This window comes from Actinia tenebrosa, unplaced genomic scaffold (assembly GCF_029948245.1).
Source record: "Actinia tenebrosa isolate PJP-AT-01 unplaced genomic scaffold, QUT_ActTen_1.0 PGA_scaffold1__47_contigs__length_23844297, whole genome shotgun sequence".
NCBI lineage: Eukaryota > Metazoa > Cnidaria > Anthozoa > Actiniaria > Actiniidae > Actinia > Actinia tenebrosa.
Window position 1 is genome coordinate 20,814,939 of NW_028292578.1, and position 19,635 is coordinate 20,834,573.

Below are 19,635 nucleotides of genomic sequence, written 5' to 3' on the forward strand. Positions count from 1 at the left end.
TTATGAGGTGTATGACAGAAAGAGAAGTGACAAGAACAATTCTAAAAACTACATTCATTATTCTTTAAGAATAACACAGGTTTGCGCCGACTAAGTTAAGGTCATAGCTCGCTGAGGTAGAATTTTTAAAGCAGGCATCTGGTCAACTGGTTTGCTATTAGACGTCTTTTCGCATTTTGTCTGTAAGTATATTGTGATAATTTGAAAGGTTATTTTAAAACCGAGAATAGAGATGACAAACAAGTTTATAATATTCTATTTATTGCGTTAGCGTAGACAGTTTTCTTGAAAGGCTTTCGACTGTTTTTTCTAGCTTGGTCCTTCTTTGTCCCTCCTCGCTCTTCTTGTTATTATTCTTCTAAGCGTTCTCCCTCTTATTTTTAACCCTTCTTCACAGTAAACTGATTATTTACTTCCTCTGTGCCATCATCATCAGCAGCATCCTCATCTTCTTCATCTTCTTCTTCTTCTTCCACCTGCTTGTTCTACTCTTGTTGTTAATGTCGTTTTTGTGTTGTTGTTATTGTTGTTCATCATCATCTTCTTCTTCTTCTCCTCCGTCTTTCCCCTCGTTCTCCTTCCCAACCAATTTCTTGCTTCCTGTTTGTCTTATCAGTATTGACTTCCTAAATTTTTGCCTTGTTTTTTTTTTTCCTGTTACTGATTTTTACATCTTTTGCTGTTTTCCTCTTTTTTGACTATTTCTTCCAAATAACACGCATAGAACCTCATCACTCGATCTATGGCATTTCCGAAACAATAGTGCTCGATTTTCGTATTTTTTTCAAATTAACTCACTTTTCAGTCTAGTAATGTATGTGGTAGCCGCATTTAACGATGTGTCTTTTAGCAAGGCATTACGGGCTGCCCAGAGGGTAAATCAACCCCGAGATGAGATTCTACTCACTTAGAGTGTTTCATTGTAAAAAAAAAAAAGGTTAATAGAGATCATCCATTAGCCTGTGGTTATGAGTGTGAGCTAAGTAAACGGTATTTCATTCATTCAGCTGCTTTTTTCCCGGTTCAATTCGCTATTTTCTTTTTTTCTTTTTTTGTTTCTTTTTTCTTTAATTTTCTTTCTATCCTTTTTCCTTTCACTTTTTTCTTCGCTTCATCCATCCATCCATCCATCCATCCATCCATCCATCCATCCATCCATCCATCCATCCATCCATCCATCCATCCATCCATCCATCCATCCGTTCTCTTGGTCTTCTCTCCATTTGTCCATTTTCTTTCATTTTCTTTTCTTTTCTTTTTTTCCCGTCTTCCTTGCCCTTTTTTATTCTGTGTCTCTCTGATCAACCTCTCACCTATCTTTCATCATCGTACACTGCTAATACCGTAACAACTAGTTTGCAGCTTGCCCGCTACGAGAACAAATCTTTAAAAAAAGACTCGAACAGTTTCGAAAAGAATTCTAGCTAAAACAAGGTGTTTTCTAGCTCTATTTGGAAGCCAACAAAAGGGCAGATAATTAAAACTGCAAACTCAGTATAACGTCATAACTTTTCTGTATGACGTCACTGAAGTCATTGCGTAATTTTAAGTTTTGTAATATAATCTTTTAAAGAAACGTTTTGGTTTATAATACAAATTATTCAACATTATCAAAAGAAAAGAAAATTAACCTCTTCTGTCTTAGGGACCAGTCACTATCTATTGCCTGTGGGGCGCGGAAGATCACTTTGTTGCGAAGTCAAAATGATTGACTGATTTCCAACCCACGCCCCAACCCCCACCTCGACGTCTTTTTTATGATACCTCTACTAGTGATTGCTACGTTCTCGTTGTTGTGTCAGTCCTCCTCTTTGATCCCCTTCCATTTGTCTAAAGACCATTCTCCCCTCCCCCTCCCCCTGCCTTTGCTCTATCCCCCATGCCATAAACATTGACCTAATAGAATATTAGACAATCGGCAAACTCATATACGAACTTGAGAAATCGCCAATTCCTCCTCATTCACAAATAATAAATTTCTAGACGACAGGCGTGTGCAGCTGTTGTAGCTCTCTAATCGATATGAAAAACATATCATATTAGTAAAGGGCAGTGAAGCTTTTTCCACGAATTTAATGGTTATAACGTCACGATAATGAGCAAACGAACTGCTCTCTCATTCAATATGATAAGATATTTACTATTCTATCACTTTTACCTTTATACATGCCTAATATTGAAAAAACAATTCCAAAGATGAGACTTCAATAAATCACTCCTTTCCATATTTTACTAAAAATGATGAAATGCATGTGTTATCTTGCCTCTCTTGAAGATAAATTGTCTGATAACGAAATTGGTTGGTTAGTGATAAAGTTCACGGTAGGATTTATTAGGAAAAAATTGCAGCACTCTGTTAAAGATGAGTTATTATATACTCAATCAATTCAGTACCCGTTCTGCATGGCTTTGGGTCGGGGGAAAAAGACTTTTTCCCCCCGACCAGTCTGCCGCTCAGCCCTACGAAGGGGAAATACAACCTTTGCTCGCAGCGAATCAATTTTCCTTCTTGTTTGTCAATTGGGCCTTGAACGATGAGAAAGAGGGAAAGCAATAGAGAAAGTTGTTTGTCATATCCTGGCATTAATGACTTCTACCTGGGGGGTTGATTGTGTAGATAGACTTGACTTTTTAATGAAGTATTAAAACTAGCTAAAACTGGTTAAAGGAGAATTATACAAACTTCTTGCCCGAAACTCGGTGGAGAATAACGAAAGTCAACACAATGGACCAAAACCACTTGGGCGAGACACGAGTGGAACTCGTCTGCGCATGCTCTAAATCAGTATGCAAATAAGTCAAAACTTCTTCATGCTATCGTAAAAATACGTTAATAAAAGGACTTTAAAAAAAAAGAACAACTTAGTGTACATGCTTGTAACTTCAGGCTAATTCTTTCATATTGTGTTTGTTAATACAGAATCTTGGTCTGACAAAAGTATACTCGCGAAATCTTTTGTATACTCGGAGAAAACAAACATTCATTTTCTCACTCAAACTCTTTTAAATTCTTAGAAAACGTGCTGAAATGCACACGTTTTTTCTAGTGTCCTTGGGCGTAATGCAGTTTGCCCATTTCAGACCAAGTGTCACTCATTAGAATATGAATCTTTCTTTGAGTTGTATCCATATTCATGTGTCTTCTCTACTCTAGGGAATGACAATAGCCCACTTCTGAAATATGCTTCGCTTGTCATGCACAAAGGTTTCAGTATGAGGCTACGTGCTAAATGCTCAGTCATTCGTGACAGACGGTAAGAATAAATTTAATTTAGCACGTAGCCTCATACTGAAACCTTTGTGCGTGACAAGCGAAGCATATATCGGAGGTGGGCTATTGGTCTGAAATGAGAAAACAGTGTATTAGGTCTATTCTCTCACACACCCCTAGTTAGGAAACCAACGAAGGAAACAGGTGCGCACTTTCATTACTACGACAGCCACGCTTCTCATGGATATTATCAACAACAATATTCCTTATTGTAATAATATTGTATTATTATTATTATTATTATTATTATTCGTTATTATACAGATCAAGAAAAACTAATTAGACATAGCTACATGTATATTATTCTTCCACTTTACTTTCCCCGCTTTTCTGAGCATGCGTGGCATAGGGCTTCAGTTGACAGCGGTCGCCGCTGCCGTCATTGTCTTAGAACCAGACGCTGACACCATTTCCTTGACAAGAAATTCCATTCCGGATAATGCGATTTTAAATTAGATCACGGGTTAATGTTAGTAACATGATTTTTAAGACGATAAAAAACTGCAAAGTAAACACAATAAAAGAAGTTAAAATAAAAAGGAAGACTACTCCTTAAAAACATTTAAGTTTATAACATTTTTATTATCTTAAAGGAAAATGTAACTAACTTAAATAAATTGTATAAGTCGTAGTATTGTTCAACTGTCATCAAAATGTTCTCGGCACTTAAATGGCTTCCTTCTTACTCAGTGAAAGCTGTCAAATATGTTTGACGTGAGTTTGAGTAGTCTTCTTTCTGTAGACAGGTATTAGTCTTCATAGTGTAAGAAAGATTAATACTTGTCGTCTTTTTATCAGAATAATAAATAATACCAATTGTAGACGTCAAAAAGCCACTTCAATGCAAGACACTGTCAAATCCTTGACCACGTGACCATGCGATAAACAAAATATCTTAAAATTTAACAGCAAAACGTGTGTCGGTTTCTTTCTTTTTTGTCGTTGACATTTTTAATTCACATTTAAAAAATCACAAGGATTACAATTTATAAAAATCAGAAGAATTACATAGTATTTTAATTTAAAAAATACTTTAAAACTTTCAGTCCATTTTCAGGCAAATTTCTCATATATACCATTCATAGAAACTGTTTCTTTGTCGGTTCTTTGTCTGCATAATACTGTATATTTCGATAGTATCACTGAACGTTTACGGCGAATATCAAGCCTCATCTGTTGATGAAACAATTGCCATTTGCCAATACTCTATTTTTACGGTTCCGTTAGAGTGACTATGAATAATAATTGCAAGTCGAGGCTGCAGTTTCCGCGCATAGCAAAACTATACTTTTTATCATGCGCGGAAACTCCAGGCTCGGCTTGGAACGGAACTGTAAAACGGAGTATTGGGCACAGAAAAGGGAGTTATTTGGTAAGGATAAGAATTTGAAATCGAATAAAAGAGGATACGTTGATGCCCTATTCTATTAGTGATAGTTTAGTGTTACATAGCTATAAGTTTCTTCGTGTTATCTTTTTATATCTTTTGATTTGACTTAATTTTTTCTAAAGGTTCAATTAAAAATTAACAGGAAATGATTAACAAGATTATCTTCATGGAGCAAAACCAAACGACTTGCTAAAAATATACTCTCTCTTGCTCCGAGTGTTATTTTTGATATTTCAAACTACGTGCCATTTTCTTTAGCAGTATTTTTTTCTTTATCAACAACGCTGAAAACGATCACTCCCTGGTTCTGTGGCCCTTTTTTTTTTCTTTGCCGGAAGATACACTACGAATTCAACTACAGAAGAAGAATTTTTTTCGTAATACTCTATTTTATATAATATTGTATAAAAAAGCTAGAGAAAACAAGTGACCAAATGCAGGGGAGCTGATCAAAAGTAGCTTTTTGTTTTCTAAATAACGTGCGTGTATGTCAAACGTCGAAATTCACACAAGCCGAACCTAATGACATCAAGGAAGAACACCTTGTTATCCATCGTTTCAATTAGGTTCGGCTCATGTGAAGTTCGACGTTTGACCTGAGTCTTCGTCAGCTACCCAAGTTTGATTTAGTAAGTTCAAAAGATGTACTCGTAAAGTATACTTAACTGCAAAATTTTAATCCACTATAACTTTTATCCAAATCGGCTTTAATTCATTTCTTTCTTGATCGATCTATAGATTGGTTTTACTGATCAAGAGATGCCGATAGGCATGGAACTGCCGTGTTGATATAGAAAACAATCACCACTCTTAAATAAAAACATCGATAAAATTAAATATACTAATAGATTAACGAGATTAACAAATCATATTAACTAACAACTGCTGGTGGGTTGAGATCTGTAAAGATATTTTGAATAAGTGCTACGCGCGCTGTGATTGGTCGAAAAGTTACAACATTGTTTTGTATCAGAAATTAGGCCATAATTGTTCAAAGTTATCGCTTTAGAAAAAGTGTTAGTAAGACCAAGGTCAAACGTCGAACTTAATTATAGATTGTTTAAAGTCTCCTCAACATAGTATTTCTTAGAAGCTATTTTTGTATTGTTTCGGTAGTTACTGTTTAATCTGATAAACGAGTTTTTCAAAACATCCCAGCTCTATTTCCTTTCATTTAACTTGACTCCAATAAATAAACCTTTACATTTAGCAATGATCAGTAAGCTACGTCGGTAGAATGACACGAACTGGATACATATGAAACGCCGATGTCTGGATCGTAAGCTCTTAATTACCTAAATTTGTAGTAATTAAAGCCCTTTAGTTATATATATTTTAACTAAAAATACACTCAAAAGCTAATGACTCTTGATTGGGCTTTTCAATCCCTTTAGGTGTAGACTAGCGTCTCATTTCTCCGGGTGCCTAATTTAACATTCCTCGCAAACCATTCATCACTCGCAGTTAACATTTGAAATTCATATTTTGGAATTAATATCATTCATCACAAAATTCTCCCAAATAATCGATCAGATAAGTCAAATATTCGACCGAGCTGTGATAACTGTCGAAGTCAATCGGGTTCCGAATGACCGATAGAACTTTACATAAAACTAATTCTGACTCCATTTTCGGTACGTGATATTCCCGGCGACGACGAACTATGTCTTAGAGACCAGCAGAAATCATGCCTATATAAATACGCAGTCGTTCTTGACAATAAAAGCCCTAAAAAAATATTTTTGATACAGAAAAGTGTCCATTTTAATGCAAGCTCAACGCTACCTGATAAGGTATTAATACCCGCATGCGTAGAGAGAACTAAATTGCGGCATTGCGAAAAGTCTGTAGTTCATTACCTCGTGTTATTAGACTCTTTTTTTGACTTCTTTCTAATTCCTGTATTTTTGGCTTTAAAATATTTTTAAAACGGAGAGCGGTGTAAGATTCGTACCATCGGCTTCTCATTTACAGCGGAAAGAACTCAGCCCCAACGTTAAATCTAGTTACTTTAACTTTACCTTAGTTATTTTCACGAAAAAATAAGAACATTTACGATAATCTGATCTACAATCGCACTTCTGTAAAGATGGCGAAATGAGTTCTCTTTATCAGAGACGCAATATCTATGTTCCGAAGCACTTTCAAATTACGCGTGAGTTATCGATATCCATCATCATTATTAAATAAACTAATGAGTGATCAATAATGAGATAGTCTGTCGTACATTACATGCTAGGCTTTGATATAAGATCGCTTCCATGACTTGTAGAGCTATTAATGAAAGATTAATAAAATTCGAAGGAAAAGGAGTGGTAAGACTGAAACTTGCTTCAGGCATGAGGCTTCATTTTCAATCTACTTTATCTGTTTGCTTGATCATGAAAATCAACTCAAGCTAAGTCATACACCAAATACTAGAATAAATAACGTGTCTTGTTGTCCATATACTTTATCGACACTAAAGTTCCTTACTCGAGAATTTCAATCTTTATGTGATAGATTCTTGATGAGGAAAAAATACAATAAATTTCACAACAAGGCTTGTAAATTAAATAAGTAAATATTTAAATATTTTTTAAAGACAAGAAAGTTAAATAGAATGGAGTGAGGAAATCTGGAATAGTTACAAATGAAGGCCAAAAACTGCACAAAAACATGTCTAATTAAAGACAGTTTTAAGATCTTCTTAATCCTTCATAACTAGCCCGAAAAACAACAGCAACGACTAAATAAATATCATATAATTGATAAATAAATAATGAAATATAACAGAGGTGAAAGCAGGTTAATTTACGAATGCATTCGTTTGGAACTCATTAAATGAATGAACTTTAATGGATTAACTGAATGAAAAATATATCCTAATGAGACCAACAAAAACTTTGCTCATGGCTAGTTATAATCCAACAAAAAATACCAATACTTTTTAGATTAATTCAAAGTTGCAAAATTTCTATTTTAATTCATTCAACAAAACAATAAATGTTTCTCTTAAAACTAATATCGGGGAAAATCATTCTGTTTTGTAGAGATAGAGAGAATAAGAAAAAATATCAAATGCCCTTGGCAGGAAAAGGAACCCACGTCTTCCAGTCGGATGTGCTTTGGAGAGAGATTTTCATCAGTATGATGATCTATACAGCACTAATTTTCAGTGTACTTCAACTTACAATTCAAATAAAAAATAAATAATTACATTAAAAAATAAACGAATATTTGGTGAAAACACCGGATCATTTTGCTCTGATCTGGAAATAGAACTTCATCAGTACAAGGGCAATAATTTAGAACTTGAGTTTTGTTGCATTTCGACGTTCGCCTTGAGAGATATCATTTCCCCGGTTAGGATACACCAAGATTATCATATTAAAAGAAGTTAATGGCGGCCAAAAATGAACCTGATAAGAACCTTTTTTTTCCGAATCATTCATTTTTAAATCGAATCGTTATTTATCCTGTTCTAAAAGTTCCTAAGCGAAGATATTTTATTACGAACACTGAAATCGTGCAGGATGACCTATAGCGAAGAAAATAGTTCTCGCTCATGTCAGTCGATGAGATGCAAAATAGATTTTCGATCATTCGTTAAGCATTTTTCTCAATTTATGAACAAGTTATGAACAAGAACAATTATCAGTCATGTTTCATTATTAGTCCAAATGATATTCTACTTAAAGATAAGTAGTTTCCAATGGAATCTGTTGAAATGTCCCACGGGCAATTCTGTATCGTAGCAAAGAATTCTCGCCGGTTTTCATTCTTTTCGAGCATTCAATAAATAAGAAAAAAATACACTCATTTATTATGCCACAAAAACACATTAAATCAATAACGGAATAGTTTATAAAAAGAGATTTCACATTCTAACTTTGTTAAAATGTCTGGATTTAAAATGTCATTAGTAGGGAAATTCGCGCATGCGCGAAGACGGAATAGTTCGCAGAGGTCACTAGAAGTCAAAAGTTGTTAACACTAATGATTCATGGTGTAATGTTTATTTTTGAACATTTAGTTAATGACCAGACATAGATGGACCCCGGATGTATGTTCATATGATGTGTCGATTCATTCATTTCAACAGAGAAAAGGGCGAGAAAAAAATACCGAGTTGAGTCCGAATTTACTTTGAATTTTAACGGTTTTTCAGCTTTATCAGTTCCATCGATAAAAACTTGGGAAGGAGATAATGGAATATTATGAAGTTTATTGCAGGGTGTGTTTTCTCTCTAATTTTCTTTCTTTTTTTTTTTTTTTTTTTTTTTTTTCTCTTTTTTTTTTCCTTTCTTTTTTTCTTTCTTTCTTTATTTTTTTTTTCTTTTCTTTTCTTGGCTTTCTTTCTTTCTGTTTTTTTTTTTTGACGTTCATTTCCTTCTTGATATGATTATTTATTCGCTAATTTATAAATCTGCATTTCTGTCCGAGCAAAGAAGAAAGTAGAGGTATTTTTTAAAAATCTTCGGAAAGAACCATTTTTTCCTAGGCACTCACGCAAAAGGATCCAAAAGCATATTAGCCAAAAAGCTCTAGTTTTCTGTTACCATTTCTAACACAAAGAGTCAATGATAAGATAGTTATATTCTGCAATAATCCTCCTAATAGAAGGGAAAACATGCACGTATGCAGATAATATCAAGATGTCTAGGGACATTATGGCACCTTCTCTGCTCTTGGTACCTGCGTGAACACTACTACTAGGCACTACTAGGGCACTTATCTTAACCATTCTCTTAACCCTATATCATACCCACATTCTAATTGTGAAATAGACCTTAGTATTAATAACAAGAAAATTATATTTGTATTAATTTAGCTTTAATTTGAGCTAATTTTTTATAGGATTTTATATAAGTATTAAAACTATATTTTTCTCCTATCTATAACATATCGTTATGAACTAGGCTAATTTGAGATCATGTTATAAAATACTGGCTCGCTCTGTTTTGGCGAGCATTACCTAGGATAGATTGTCTTTTCATTGGTGTTTCGAGTGATTAACTTCGTTATCTTTATTCGCTTATTTTTTAAACTGCGTCTCTTACTAATTCATATTTCTACTCATGACTTACGTCGTATCTTGTTTGGAATCCTAAGAAATTTCACTAAATAAAGTAACTCATCCATCACTTACACGACCACAAGCAAAATTGTTTTGAATTCATGGTTTCCTTGTTTCCTTCTCAATTCAGACATTTAGGAGCAGCAAAATGATTTGCCTTGAGTCCTAATAGACTCTTAGATGTTAATCTTCAGTCACGTCCGAGAAAATCCCAAAACACGTCAATATCAGCCCCAAAAGGATGGCACAAATTTCCGACCGTTTGCTAAAGGTGTCGCCATTCTCATAGCGAGCTGACAGCTCGAAGTCTCTTAAAAAACGCTTCTTATACCAACCTTATGAAACAAAAATCTCCTGTTCAAATATTCTCAACCCTCTTGTTTATTTAGCGAGTTTTTAAGCCTATTCAAAGCAAAGATAATACTTTTTTAGACTTTGTTGTCGGCCGAAATATAATGATAGAAAACCGGCAAATAAACGAAGGAGCCGATTTAGAAGTTTAATGAAGTTTGTGACCTTGGAAACGCTGTCTTTTTTAATTTTGCTCAAATTAGAGCTGGCACGGTTGCGAGAAGTATGTTTTTCCGTGTTTATTATCAATGATTTATCTTATCAATACTAAAACGAACCTAGAAAAGTAATTTCCCTTGAGGCAATTGTTTTATACTGTTCGTATAAAAACGCTTTCTAGTACGGATTAGCTTTGAACAAGAAAGTTTTGAATTTAATCCGCACTAGAGTGGGCTTTAATGAAAGAGTATCCATGTCTCTATCTATTGTACTCAGTAAAGTCCTATTCTGTGGAGCCTATCGTTACTTTATGAGCTTTCGTTTGCTCATCATTATCAGTAACTAAATCACCTCTTTTCAGGGTATTTACACCGTACTGTTCTCATTTCCACAATTTCCCGCGTCTGTCACCATTTCCGTCGCTAGCTGCCTCCGTTGACATGACAACCGTCACATGATTTATTCCAATTCACGATCTGATTGGTTGTTTGTACATTTCAGGTCGCTCAGTAGTACTGTCTTAAATAGAACCAAGACACAAAAGTTTGTTCGCTATTTAGCGATCTTCTGCTCGGATCAGCATCTCTAACCACACCGCTTTTTCGTTCAAGCTACTTCAAACATAAAGGTAAGTGTATATAAATATAATAATCTTAAAACTAGTTCTTCGAAATAATTCACCTCTACATTCTATTCATTTTTGTAAGCAAAAATTGATATTTACTTTACAGGCGGAAAAAATTTGCTTTACTTGCCATTTCTTGTAAATATTTCCCCAAATTACCTCCCCAAAAGTCGCCGTTTTTCCTCTAGTTTTTTCTCTAGTTAATATTAATTATGATTGTCTTTAGCAGTTTTGTTTACATGACTTTTTCGCAGGGGAAACGATTTGGGATATCATTAAAGCTGGAACAAAAAGATGTCAAAAAAAATATTTACCAAATTGACTTGGTCTTGATTTTGTAGCAATAATACGCACACAAAAACTTTTGAACTGATATCAAACACGATTGGATTAATTGTCGCTGCAACTTCTTATATCTTTCCATTCTTTTCCGCTCCAAACCTTTGATTTTAATTCTAGTGTTTTATAAGTAAAAGGTACAAACCCTTTAAGAATAAATAAAGAGTTTTCTTGTAGCTTTATCAACGAGTTTTTCTCGAGTACATATATTGGAATCAATGAGTCAAATATTTCGATGCCATTTTATAGATTTACTATACACCAATCTTGGCGCAATATATTTTTATACAAAGAACTTTTTTGTTTACTTTGTAGATATTTTAGGTATTTTGGGAATAGCTTTTGTCTGATATTGTAGTTTAAGACGTTCTTGGTTATCTCGACAGTGTTCAATTCATTTCACGCCAGCATCGGGGGAATTACACATAAAGAAATACACACGTAAACAGCAAAAATATTAAGCGATTTAATAGTAGCTCTCACGGAAGCCGGCAACACTCTGACCTCACACTGAACCAATCGAATGATTTCCTTCTCAAAATTAAGCACCCAGAGGCTTCAGTCTACTCAATGATAATTTGTTAAACAGTTCATAATAAATGATTTCTATGAAAACCTTCAATGTAGTGTAATCAATTTTGCTGGCAATCATTCATCTTAAATTTTGATGAGTGGTCACCATAAGAAACTAAACATTCTTATTTTCCGGCAGATGTTGCTGTAGCTTCGAAGTCGAATTTTCCAGGACCAGTTATATGTCAGAACTAATGTCACTAGTGTATTAATATCGGCAAGGATATTTTTACGCGTTAGATAGCGAACTATAAGCTCATAAGTTTATGAGGCCCAAAACGGCTCAGCTTTTGAGGTAACTTGTTTAATGACGTCATACTAAAGTATGGCTTTGAATTAATTACCTTTGCGAGGAGATTCTAATCGACTCGTCGAGGTCTTATGAGCTCGAGCGGGGCACTCTCTTCATCTTAAACAGGAAGTCTTCGCTTTTTACTTCAATTGATCACAAATTTTCCCCGCGACTTGCATCTTGTCACTATGCGGATCAATACTGGATTAAAACTGTGCCTGAGACTGCGGTTTATAGAGAGACATTAAAAAGTCTTTTTATTGATGAAACTACTAATAGATTAATGGATTATTGTGACTACATTTTAAGAATGATTATTCTTAAATGACGGTTTATTTAGTGGAGCGCCAGAGAATGCAGATATTTGTCTCACTTTAGTTTACGGTCTAGCCGCTGTTAGTACCTAGCACTCCTCTTCAAATGATGGGGGGGGGGGAGTGGGTACAGGAAGAAATTAGACCAAGAGAGGTGGGGTGAGGAGTGGTGTAATTAGAAAATTTAGAAGACAGCAGATGTGTACGAGGTAGTAAACGTTATAAATGTATTTGGGGATCAAGGGATCAAGGGTGGAGTAGAGGTACTGCGGTAGTACACTCGGCCTTTCACCTCTGGGGTTTCGGGTTCGGTTTCTGGATTCAGCATCACTTGTGAGTAAGCTTTGTTAGGGCCCTCCCTCGATTCGAGAATTTTCTCCGGGTTCTCCAGTTTTCCTCTCTGCGCAAAACCTAACTAGCTAAATTTCAAATCAATCTGTGAGTCATATCTGTGCTGTGCTCTGACTTTGAAACCCTTTAGGGTATCGATTCAATTTAAAGGTTTAACTGAAAAAATATTTACTTGAAATAAAATGGCGGAGAAGGGTTTGTAAAAACATTTGCTCAACGGATCCTCTGTTTTCCTCAGTAGAGCCGAAACAGAGAATCCTTTGAGCACCGACGTTCAATCTACAGACCTGAAATTTTCAAAAAGCGGGTTCTTTCGATGTATTTTGACCACTTGGAACAACTTGAAATTTTTTAATTTGTTTGTACACCTTGAAAAATAAAATTTAATGAAATCAATATACAGGTTTTCGCCAATTTTTTATGTTTACCCCCGCTAATTATTCATCCTCATACACTAAAAGTCGACGACATATCAAAGCAAGCAATATACGTTTGAAAATAATTTGATAAATGTTAGACATTATAGAGTGTATAAAACTTTTACAATAACGCATTTTAAGTGAGCGGCAAAGCCGACAATTTTTTAGTGGAATTTCAGAGTTAAGTCGTGCTGTATTTTGCCGCCACTACGCTTCTAGTCTAGATCACTTATTTGCGCTAAAACGAAGGGAAGCCATTTCAGTGCTAGGGCACACTATACCTATCATATAAGGGAAGCTATTTCAGTGCTAGGGCCTGCTATACCGCGTATAACGAAAGCCATTTCAATGCTATGGTATGTATACTTTACTGTGCATAAGGAAAGGCATTTTATTGGTAGGGGAGAGAAGGCATTTTGTTGCTACGATATATACTATACCGAGTATAAGGGAAGCCATTTTAGTGCTATAATACATCATATGGGTTTGTAAAGGGAAACCATTTCAGTGCTAGGGCTTACTGTACTATCATGTAGGAGAAGCTATTTCATTAACCGATTATCAGCATATATTTTAATTTTGTTTTTATTTTGAAAGAGAACTTTGCCCCTTCAGTACATTAATGTATTAAGATGAAAAACGAGTTTGTCTCATTTGGAACCCGGCGCACGTCGTGCACACAACGACACTCCGTTAAAAGGATTTTCTCTGGGTTCTAGTACGTTTCTTCTGGCTCTCCGCCGGCTTACGACTCTGCTGCGAACAACAAAATCGCAGGAATCAAAGCCGGATATTGCAGCCATAACTTGTATTTAATCTATAAACTTGCTCTCTACACAAAACCAAAAGGCTTTATTTTCCGGAGTTTTAGAAGCACCTCCCAGGGGAAAAAGCCACTGCAAAGCTTTTCATTACCTTTAGATTTTTACCGATTATTCGTGAAATTAATCTTTTTATTTTCCTTATTGTTTTGTCCATTTGCTAATAACTATCGGTATTTTCATCACTTTGCCTTCAATATCCTTCCTCTTTGAAATCACTGATGTGTTTACTTAGATTTTCTTGTCGTCGGATGATGAGCAGTGAACAAACAGACTCATTCCATTTCCTGAGCGCGGGAAATCAACTCTAACTTCTCCAAATGAAAAATTGTTATTAAAGATATGAAAAACGCTGACTTTGGGATAAAATCAAAGAGAGAATTAGAAAGATTTACTCTACAAGCGACAGATAAGGGTTTATTTTCTTTATAAAGTGTATAGTTTTTATTCGAAACAAAATTCAATCTTGTAAAAAAAAAAAAAAAAAAGATAAAACGAATTGATATTGGAATGTCAAAAGTAGTTTGCTTCTTTGAAGTTTTCCAAATTAGAAAAGATAACAAAGCATGGAATAATAATTTCAAAAATCAAGAAATAAGAATAAGAATAATAAAGTTATTAAACGTCTTAGGATTCGAACGACAGAGTTTAAATCAGGACCGAAGGATGGAAATTCTTTTTTCCTGCAATGTCAGCTTTGATATTCACAGACTCACTCACTTAGCTACAAAATTCGCGCGTCTTCATCGAACATAAAAAAAGTCTTAGGATATAGTGAGGCTATTGACTAAATAACATTGACAAGTATCATTTTTCTTCATAAGAAAAATATTATTAAAAAAGCCATTGTCAAAACAAAAGTCATAAGTGAACTTGTTTTTTTCCACGCCGCCTCTAATAAAGTTTCCTTTGTCTTGAGATGAATAGTTTTCCCTAAAAACCTTATGATTTTAATTTTTTTAATCTTATCAATGCCCTGAAACAACCCGCTTTATCACTGATCAAAAGTGCAAAGTCAAGGCTCAGTTAACACCCAAAGTCCAATCGAAATCTTAATAGCGTCCGTAGGTTCAGCTGAGGAAGGAAAACTAGAGAACCCGATGAAAACAACTTGTGCGTAGACCCCTTGCGGCACTTCGGAATGCAGCTCAATTTGGACGGCGAAAAATAGGTTTCCCATTATCAGGAGATTGAAATTCTTTTCTTTTCCCTCCGAATTAAGCTGCTTTGACGTTACATGCAAGGGGTCTATAGGATTCACTTAAACAATGAAGTCTTTTTTAGTTTGAAAAAAAATGATTATAAATCTACAAGCATTCGAAGAAAAAAATAATACTTAAGTTATGACCAGTGCGCCAGCCTCAAAAAGGGAAAAATTAAGTAAATTCACGGCAAAATTGTCTATGTCTTCGAGAGACGGTTTCTAAATGTTCGCATGAAAGACAGCCTGAAAGGTCGCTGTATGGTATGACTAGCTGTAAAAAATTTTAAAAGAATGTTCAACGTTTACAAGACATATATTCAATTACTGACTTCTGTACTTCTGTAGAGTTGTTGTTTATTCTCTTCTCAAGGTGTTTACACCTGGTTCTCTATTTCTCCTCCCTCCCCCCTCTACCTCTCTGAAGATTTTGGTTGGAATCAGTAGAGAAGTGTCCAGAATTTTGTGGAATTACCACCACTACTAAAGCCTTTATATATATAATTCAAATATTAGAATCAACTTGGATCAGTTGGTACGAAGAGAAATCAGTGCCGCCCTTCGACGCCCTTCTATTTTATCTTTCTTTCTTTCCCACTTTTCAACGTGGAAGAATTTTAGCACCTCAGTTTGTAGAGAGGGTCAATCTTCTAAATGCGGCGATGTGATCTTTTCGTACGATATTCAGTATATTGTATTTGATAATCGATATTATTATTACGAGCATGGTGAACTAGTTTGCTGTGATATCAATAATAGTTTAGTTATATTCAATTCAAGTTGAGACTTGGACTTGTGCTGCTATCTCTTGGGGGATATCGTCAGCCAGTTAAAAAAGATTTTGATATTGGAAACTAATTCTGTTTTCTCAGTCATTTCTCTTCTCCTTCAAGAAAATTCAGGCCTTTTCTTAGGCCTTAGGCCTTTTCTTACGTCATAAAAAATCTTTTTAATTTTGATGACGTCATTCAAACTGTCGTCAACGCCGCAAATGTGTGGATGTAAATATTTTTCTTTGTCACGTGATTCAACATGGCCGCCGCTTCGATTATCATTTCATCCTCGAGGAATCACGCCAAAATATCGATATAATATCAAATATAAAGCCAAACTCTACCATTCACAGTTGCATAAATGGACCAGAAGTTAGGATAATCCACGGATAAGAATACAATGACATAAATCCACGCCCAAAACCACTTAACGGCCGACCAACTGTTTACTTGGAAACGTAGTCATTTGTAAGAGATTAGTCGTGTAATGCGCTTTGGTCAGTCGACCAGTTGGGCTCTTAATATCGGGTTTATTTGTGGTTAGAGCTAATGCTGTTGGGTAATGAAAATTGAAGCTTTTTAAAGATATTTTTTAATGGTGTTTGGGGAGCGAAATAAGTAGGAGAATTACTCACGAGAAAAAGTTTTCAATGACTTTAGTACCAGGTTCTCCCGCTGCGAGAAAACTGATAAAAACGCAATGAAACTAAGATGAAGAATAAACTAGTTAACTAAGAGGGGAAAGCATTAGGGAATAAGAATATAGGAATCTGTAAATCTATCAATTGTTTTTTCACCAGCTTATCACTAAATAAACAACTGAATAAAAAATGGACGAACGCGTAAAGACACCATAAATAAATAGCTAAATGAATAAATGGGACTGAGCAGTGGCATTTCCATTGATTGGTTCAGTGTTCTTCATCCACTAAATTCAACTGGAGCTCACGAAAATATTTTTGATCAGTCACCGAAGAACGATAGTGAAACGGAGAAGCCAGAGAAAATCCTCGAAGTTTATTCAGGGGAAAACAAGCTTGTGTACCCTGCGAGCCTTCTAACTCCTCTCATTTCCTTTTCTCGCCCGTAGAGGAGTGAAAAGGAGACTCCGCGCTCAGGGTAAAGCTTGTGCTAACTCGCCTTGGACGCGGACACCGTGTCAAGGAATCGTTCCTCGTTGTGTTTTCGTGATGTACTGATAGTTTGTTTACCGTTGTTGTAATTAATTTACATCAATTAGCTAAGAGTCATAACGGATGGTTCGTACTTTGGAGTCTCTATAGCATCTTTGTATTGGTTGACAATACTCATCAATATTCACCTATCGAACCCATCCCGTTGTGAAAAAAAAAAATGTCTCGGCTCAGCTGTGCTATCCACGAATATTAACACGGAAAAAAAAAATAACACGAAGTTCAGTTTACCGGACGAATTTGAAGATTTAGGGAATTTTTATGGTAGCTAATGGAGATTTTTTTAGGAAAACGATAGCAGAATACCACTGTGGTAGTCCTAGTTCAGTTTCGCGTTTCTACTTAACTTATTCGAGGGAAATGACTAGACGGCGAGTTGGAAATTTAGCTCTAAAAGTGATGATTTGGAAAGTCCTTTTTGTGCATTTTTCCTTCTTTTTTTCTTTTCTTCTTATTTTCATCTACTTCAGACTATTATTTGGAGGCATTTCCGTCGAGATAAATAAAAATTCCTCAAATTTGTCATTTGCCTGCATCGCAGGCTATCTTAATTGCCTAGTGTTATTACGCGGGTAAACTATGGTGTAAATTGTCATGAGAAAAACAGTGAAATAAAATGATAATAAAATGAAGAAATAAAGAGAAGCCAAAGCTTTGTGTAAAAGGTTTTATAACATGGATACATCGCTACAAGCTAAAAGGAATTTAGTATTTTACTGGTCAATAATCCGGCGCTAACAAGCACCTTAAAAATTAAGACACCATACTACCGGCTGCTATAGTAACCATAATATATGTCAAAGGGTCTGTTAAATCTGAGAATGACTTTGAATGGTCATCGTTATGTGGTAATATACAGCGGCACTCTTTCGAGATTTTATCTGCTCCATCCCGAAGCTGTCATTTGAGGATTTTTCATTTGTTTTCTTTAAACGGGAAGTACGAACTGTGGACCAGATAGCCTAGTGAATGGATCGTTGCTAAACACGGAACACACTACAATGTGATGCCTGGCTGAAACTCGACTTCAAGATTGCTTGTATCCTAACAAAACTCTTTTTATCTGCGAATTTGAGGTACTGTACGTCAATGCTTTTCTTTCTGAGGACTTTTTGGTCAAATTGTCCAAAGATTTGAAGATTGATTTTCAAGATATTCGGCCTTAAGTCTTTATATGTCGAGCTCACGTCTTTCGAGCTGAAATTTCTTGAAAGAAATTGGCGTTGATTTTTTTTAGATCCAATCGATCATTAATCGTTTAAATGAAAAATTTACGAAGCTGTTAGCTATTTTATCACTTGTTCTCGGTTTAGTTAGACTGTACACAAGGCGTGAAAAAAATAACTGGTTGTCACGTTATTAAGCAACTGACTTATCATAAAGCGCTCGACTGAAAAACTTTTAATCTTGAATCAAGTTGTTCCAGTGAAATATTCTCACTTAGCTTCAAGATTTTTTTCCTTCGCTATTTATTTACGAAAAGCTGTTTTATCTAATGAAACAAAAATTTGAAGTTTTGACTGTTATTTAATCATAGATGGGCACAAAGCGTGGTTTGTAATAATCTCTTTTCCGGTCATTCACTAGTTCTGTCAACGAAATATTCCTATTTACATATCGAGATCAGTAAAATCTGTCTCTCTCACCGACCTTCTGAGGATATTGCAAAATTCAATCAATTCTTCGTGGATCCTTTTTTCTTCCTATTGACTTCTTCCCGAAGGCTACCATTTCATCTATAATGGATCTCACTAATGGTCAAGTCGGTGTTTTACAAGAAAAGTGAAAAAAGTCATGAAAAATGATTATTTTTGGACTTCCTCAGGTGAACGAGGTTTTGTAATCTATGTGCACCTTTGCAGGACATTGGAAAATAATTAAAATTTGAAATCCTTTTTGAATCGCGTTGTATCTCGTACATATTGAGTTATAAAGAGTTCATTTTATTGTCCACTGGAAAATTAATACTGAACAAAGAAAAAAGCGACATTATCGATGATTCAAAATTCTTTTTTGACATTCATTCTGCATGATGCCCAAAGTGCAAAGATATTAAATCGGAAATTGTCTGAAAATGGCTTTTCAAATTAACAGTATCAAATATTCGTGTTCTCATAATGAGTTGAAGAAACTGTTTACCCCACAGCTTGTGGTTTGCTTGCCTTTAACGTTCCGCGGTTTCTGAGTTTTTAGGATTTTAGTGCGGGATGTCATTCACGCTAGTTTATTTTTTTCGTGTCTTTTCTCGTTCTAACCTAAGAGTTTGACAGACACTTTTGGTGTCATATTGGCTTATATTTTGATTGGTTTTGGGGTTTTTAATGTAATGAGTTATTAGTATCTAGGGAAGTTAGTAAATTCAAATGGTTCTTCTATACGTGGCTTGCCTAAGTACCATTCTTCGTCATTTAACAAAGATGTACAAACTAACTCAAATAGTGATCAAAGAGCAACACTTGTACTCGTACATTAACATCATTATTGTCAACGTACGCTATAATTGT

General features: G+C 35.1%; 1 protein-coding gene and 1 long non-coding RNA gene across 8 annotated transcripts in view; one reads left to right on the forward strand and one right to left on the reverse strand.

The window, feature by feature from the left end:
• LOC116288843 (galanin receptor type 1) overlaps positions 1 to 19,635 on the forward strand; it is a 39,746-nt gene that overhangs the window by 6,744 nt on the left and 13,367 nt on the right. For 5 of the 7 annotated variants that reach the window (XM_031695686.2, XM_031695688.2, XM_031695687.2 and 2 more), the window contains exon 2: positions 10,732 to 10,858. The gene's annotated coding sequence lies outside the window, so the exon portion shown is untranslated. Of the gene's footprint in view, positions 1 to 10,731; positions 10,859 to 17,974; positions 18,208 to 19,503; positions 19,621 to 19,635 lie in introns of those variants that run through there. The other 2 variants (XM_031695693.2, XM_031695692.2) reach the window with 2 other exon arrangements.
• LOC116288845 (uncharacterized) lies at positions 3,906 to 13,081 on the reverse strand. Its single transcript, XR_004196237.1, has 3 exons — positions 13,012 to 13,081; positions 12,112 to 12,245; positions 3,906 to 4,444 (listed from the first exon to the last, which is right to left on the reverse strand). It is a non-coding gene; the product is annotated as an uncharacterized LOC116288845 (long non-coding RNA).